Below are 6,681 nucleotides of genomic sequence, written 5' to 3' on the forward strand. Positions count from 1 at the left end.
CTATGAACCAATTATCATAACTTTTCAACATATCTATTAAAACCAGTTCTCAATACATGGCTAAACCTTTTCATTATAAATCCCCATCAAAATTAGATGCCTTTCTTTACTTTGATAATGTGACAGTTTGATCGACATTTAATGCTTAATCCTAAATATTATTCTAAACAATATTTTGATTCTTAGCACTCCTCTTTTCTAATCTCCTTATTTTTGTCAAGCATTATACCTTTCTCAAGATCTTTATTATCATAACTCCTTCCCTCAACCCTGCTTCCAAAGTTATATAGGAATTAGGAAGTTGATGGAACACTAAATCTGAAGTATTAATTTCTTTAAGATAGAAAAAAGAAAACATAAAAATAAGATCAAGGGATAAAAACTGATAGAATTGAATATTATGTACAGGTAATGTACAAAAAAAAAAAAAAAAACAGTAATTCATCATACTCCAATGTTTTGAGTTTAGAATGAAGCATTAAAAAGAAAAGTTTAACTAAAAATAAAAACTCTGCAATAACTTTGCTGAATTTTGCTCCCATGTATTAAAAACCATTTATCTTAACTTTAACACACTGAAGATGTCACCAGAGATAAGAATATAGATTCAATTGACCAAATATTTTCCCTTTAGTGAAGTTTACAAGAGTTACATTACAAAGCTGAAGTTCACTAATTTTATATAGATTAAGAAAAGGCTTAAAATTCTTGCGTTTGCACATCTATCGTGCCCAGCTATACTAATCATTTGGTCTAGTCAGGGGGATATAAAATCTATGTAATTATATATGTATAATATTGATGGATGGTTGTGAAGAAATAGTTCTCAAAGGAAATATGATAAATCAAATATATGGTTATTAATAAAAAATTTCAATTAAAGAATATCTAAAAGGACTGACATCCTATCTTTAAGATCTTATACACATAAAAACGGTTTAAAAATGAGCAAAAAAGGGCCAACAATTTTTCATAATAAAAAAAAGTTTCTATTAATAAATTTAATGATTGGAGAAGTTTGTCGGGGGGTGCGGTCAGCAAAGAACAACATAAATAAAGAAAACCGTATTTATTTATTTTATCCTGACGTTTCGACATGAGTTTCAGGTCTTCATCAGGACTATAGAACAAAAGAGATAACAACAACATTTAGAGAAACATACAATTGAAAAGGAATGGTATACAAACAAATTTTAAATTATACAAAATATTGAATTGAATCATAAATGATAAAAAGTTGATAACTGATAATTCAATAGTAAAAAAATTTTAATTGATTGATAATAGTGGAATTAGATGGTAATAGATTGAAAACAGTGAAAGATGAAATATAATATCATGTAGGTAAGAAGATATGTATAATATAAGATATGGAAGTAGTGTCCTAAAAAACTGAAAAAATAAATTAATAAATTGAACACTATGACAGACAATGAAAAATAGTGAGTGGCTTATATCTGAATTACAGTGTGAGTATTAACTTATGTATCTATACTGAAAATATAAATATATATTTATATATGTGTTTGAGTGTTAAGCTATGTTCAGATAATTTAGAAGCCATGAAGTTACGGGAGGAGATGTAATATTTGTGCTGGGTTATGCGGTCTTTAAGTAAATTTTTTGTTTCGCCAACGTAGGATACATTGCAATTAGAAGTGGAACAAGGGATACGGTACACAACCTAGGAACGGTATTGAGGAGGAATTGGATCTTTAAGATTGGTGTAAATAAAAGACAGTTTGTTATCGGCTTTGAGGGCTAGACGGAGGTTAGGGAAGCAGGAATGTAATTGTTTTTGAATGTTGTCTGTAAGAAAGGGGATGTAAGGTAATGATCTGTATAGGGGGATGGAAAAAGATTGCAGAGAATTTTGGGTAGATGAGGTACGGTATTTATCCCAAAGGTCAAGAAAATTGGGTCCTTAATATCTCATCTACTGATATTCTCTCCAATGTACTCAACATTCTTACCCTAGGTCCTAATTTCTCCATACCCAAATCTTCACAAAAAATTATTCCAGAATTACTCACTGACTTAAAATACATTCACAACGACCCCCTATTTCATCATTCTAATGAGAGTAAAGAGTTATCACGCACTACTATTTGCAATACCATCTCTAATTACCTACAACACCCTCCATCCATTTCTTCCAAATTTTCTCCCCTTTTCTTTAAAGACCTTTCTTTCACCCGATCCTTCCTTAGTTCGCATGATGGCATTATTATCACCAAAGCTGACAAAGGAAACAAGACTGTCATTATGAACCGCTCCGACTATAATGAAAAAATGACACAACTCCTATCCGATCATTCCACATACACCACTACGTCCCGTGACCCCTACACCTTCATTAAAAACAACCTTTAACAAACATCTTAAAGATCTCTTAAATTCTAAATTTATTAATCATCCCACATACAGAAACCTCATCTCTTATAATTCAGTTGCCCCCGTTTTTATGGCCTTCCCAAAATTCACAAACCTAATATCCCCCTCCGTCCGATCACTTCTAATATCAATTCCCCTGCCGTTAAACTTAGTAAATATCTACTGCCCTCTTTACATGCTCTTAGCCATGACAATCCATTTCACATTCACAACTCTTTTCACCTCCGCGATCAATTATTAGACCTCACCATTCCAGACCACTACATTCTCACTTTCTTTGACGTTGAAAGTTTAATTATCAATATCCCCATAGATAAAGTCCTAATTTTAGTAGAATCCAACTGGTCCACCATTGAACCACATACTTTCCTTCTTACCCCAAGGCTCTCCAACTTTGTTGTGAATCCGGCTACCTCACATTCCAGGGTCAATTTTTTAAACAAATTTCAGGCTTAGCTATGGGTAATCCTTTAGCCCCCGATCTTTCCAATATTGTACTTAACGATTTACTAAACTCCGTTACCACACAGTTCACTAATGACATCATTTTTATTAAAAAATATGTTGACGACCTTCTCTTAATACTGAATCCCAATAAAATCACCAATATCTTATTTGCCTTCAATTCCTACCATCCTCGCTTACGTTTTACAGTTGAATCAGAAACAAACAATTCGCTACCATTTCTTGACCTCATCATAAAATATGCCAATAATACTATATCCACCGATTGGTACACAAAACCAACTTACTCAGGAAGACTTTCAAATTATCACTCCCAACATTCTTACCATCAAAAACTTACCATCAACATCCTACAGCCAAAAATCTTATTCATCGTGGTTTTTCCCTTTCTGATTCCCAATTTCATGACAATAACTATCTCCGCATTAAACAAATTCTCTTTAACAACAACTCTTTTACAATTATAAAAACTGTACCCCATCTACACAAAATTCTCTGCAATCTTTTTCCATCCCCTATACAGATCATTACCTTACACATCCCCTTTCTTACAGGCAACATTCAAAAACAATTACGTTCCTCCATCCCAAACCTCCATCTAGCCCTCAAAGCCCATAACAAACTGTCTTTTATTTACACCAATCTTAAAGATCCAATTCCTCCTCAATACCGTTCCCAGGTTGTGTACCATATCCCTTGTTCCACTTCTAATTGCAATGTATCCTACGTTGGCGAAACAAAAAATTTACTTAAAGACCGCATAACCCAGCACAAATATTACATCTCCTCCCGTAACTTCATGGCTTCTAAATTATCTGAACATAGCTTAACACTCAAACACATATATAAATATATATTTATATTTTCAGTATAGATACATAAGTTAATACTCACACTGTAATTCAGATATAAGCCACTCACTATTTTTCATTGTCTGTCATAGTGTTCAACTTATAGATTCAATTTATTTATTTATTTTTTCAGTTTTTTAGGACACTACTTCTATATCTTATATTATACATATCTTCTTACCTACATGATATTATATTTCATCTTTCACTGTTTTCAATCTATTACCATCTAATTCCACTATTATCAATCAATTAAAATTTTTTTTACTATTGAATTATCAGTTATCAATTTTTTATCATTTATGATTCAATTCAATATTTTGTATAATTCTAAATTTGTTTGTATACTATTCCTTTTCAATTGTATGTTTCTCTAAATGTTGTTGTTATCTCTTTTGTTCTATAGCCGTGATGAAGACCTGAAACTCAGGTCGAAACGTCGGCATAAAATAAATAAATATGGTTTTGTTTATTTATGTAGTTCTTTGCTGACCACACCCCCCGACAAACTTCTCTAATCATTAATCTACAGTCAACTATCTACACCTCATAATAAATTTAATATGGGATTAAGTGGTTCTATGTTTCCTTAATCCATTTTAACTAACATTACAAACCTTTTTATAGTTTTACCTTCTTTACCATGGTATAAAACAGAAAGTCCCCCTAGTTAGCAACTACTACAAGGGAATGCACCAACCTGTTGGAAAAGTACATGCAAACAGTCCAGGAATATCACACTACTAATTGTGATAGTAAAATGTTTTTGGTAAATTAGACTTTGAAAATTGTTTAACATTTTGCTATTGAAATTAAACATAGACTTAAAAAATTAATAGTAATCATGAAAAAAAATATATGTATATAACTTAATTTACCTCATACAGATTTCCACATGGCAGAATTCCTTGCTTAGCTTATAAGTTTGATGTTGTCATCCACTTCAATAACTTCCGTAGCTGATTCTATATAGAAATTTTCTTTTTTAATAAACTGTTCTGAAACGTAAGATAGATCATACAGTATCCACCTAAAATTTAAAAAAATGTTAATAGCTGATTCACATTTAATTCATTCTATTAATTATACTCATGATATTCTAGCTAGCCGAATAATATGCCAACTTAATGTGGTTTTACATTATCAAACACTAAAAGGTGCATGATAGACAAATATTCTTTGATCTATTTTCAGAGGAAATACATACATATAGCTTGTCAGTAACCCTCAGGTATGTTGCATACCATACAAAGGCAAACCGACAATCTCAAAACGAATATTTTGTTTGACACACTATATGTCTGATGGTGTCGGTTAACTTTTAGTTAGAATACTTGTATACTGTCTGTTAATGAATACATTGTAGTAGGTATTTAACTACCAATACAATTTATTATTTTTATATTATTTAGTACAAATGGTAAATTAAGTGAAATTATTTAATAACTTCTGTTTTCATTTTTGATATTTATAGTTTTTATTTATTTATTTTTTTACTTAACCTAGCTAGTAAATAGTCATTAACAAACAAAAAGAAAGTAAAGTTTGTTTTTTAGATTTATCAGCTTTTTTCTATTCTCTATTCCATATACACTGATTACCTTCTATTTTCAGTATAAATCACTAGAATAATATTAGAGAAAATTAAAGATAACGAGTGCTAAGTATTAATTGTTTTATTTTTTTAAAAAACTTGATTTTAATGTTAGTTACATGAATGATGTAAATCTTATAGAGGGGTAGATGATAGTTGACCGTAGATTAATGATTGGAGAAGTTTGTCGGGGGATGCAGTCAGCAAAGAACAACATAAATAAACAAAACCATATTTATTTATTTTATGCCGACGTTTCGACCTGAGTTTCAGGTCTTCATCAGGGCTAAAGAACAAAAGAGATAACAACAACATTTAGAGTAACATACAATTGAAAAGGAATAGTATACAAACAAATTTAGAATTATACAAAATATTTAATTAAATCATAAATGATAAAAAATTGATAACTGATAATTGAATAGTACAAAATTTTAATTGATTAATATTCGTGGAATTGTATGGTAGTAAATTGAAAACAGTGACAGATGAAATATAATATTATATAGGTAAGAAGGTATGTATAATATAAGATATGCAAGTAGCGTCCTAAAAAACTGAAAAATTAAATAAATAAATTGAATCTACAAATTGAACATTATGACAGACTGAAAAAATAGTGAGTGGCTTATATCTGAATTACATTGTGAGTATTAACTTACATACCCATACTACAAATATAAATATAAATATATTTATATATACATACATACAATAGGAAAGGTAGTATATGGAGAAAAGGAAAGAATAATGTAACAAATATGAGAACGAGAAGGAAGACTTACGTTGTAGCATAGAAAGTAGGCTAGCAACTGATAGATGTAAGAGTTTATTTGAAATTTCCACTAGAGTGAGCTACTAGACTGCAGTTAGAAACGTAACTGTCAAGAAAGACCATTATGACACAATAGTTGTTTTGAAATATCAATGATAAAAAAGTCAAGTTATAGTTTAAAAGAAATACATAAAAACCAGTGATATATAAAAATACGGAGCCCAAAGGTCAAAAAATTATGTATACAAATTAATAAGAATAAAACATATTTTTATATAAACAATAAAATTGAAAATAGATGATTGTTAAAAAAAAATTAATTATGGGTGCTTTAATAAGTTAACTATTTGGGAATAGGCTAGGGATAAGTTTTGTTTATCTGTTTTGTGATTGACTGGGGAAGCTTCTAATTGTATAAAAATGCATTCAGATAGTAATCGTTTGTCGTGGTTAGGGACAGAGGCTAGTATGGTGGTATCGTCAAAATCAAAAGTGTGTTTGAGTGTTAACCTATGTTCAGATAATTTAGATGCCATGAAGTTACGGGAGGAGACGGAGTATTTGTGCTGGGTTATGCGGTCTTTAAGTAAATTTTTTGTTTC

At 30.3% G+C, this 6,681-nt stretch overlaps 1 long non-coding RNA gene across 3 annotated transcripts in view; it reads right to left on the bottom strand.

Annotated features, from left to right (window-relative positions):
* Positions 1–6,681, bottom strand: part of LOC136797292 (uncharacterized) — a 32,850-nt gene that overhangs the window by 21,574 nt on the left and 4,595 nt on the right. For all 3 annotated transcript variants that reach the window (XR_010845147.1, XR_010845146.1, XR_010845148.1), the window contains exon 2: positions 4,589–4,740. This is a non-coding gene — a long non-coding RNA (uncharacterized lncRNA). The remainder of the gene's footprint in view (positions 1–4,588; positions 4,741–6,681) is intronic.

The sequence above is a fragment of the Halyomorpha halys genome, unplaced genomic scaffold (assembly GCF_000696795.3).
Source record: "Halyomorpha halys isolate HHAL.00 unplaced genomic scaffold, Hhal_1.1 Scaffold700.1, whole genome shotgun sequence".
Classification (NCBI taxonomy): domain Eukaryota; kingdom Metazoa; phylum Arthropoda; class Insecta; order Hemiptera; family Pentatomidae; genus Halyomorpha; species Halyomorpha halys.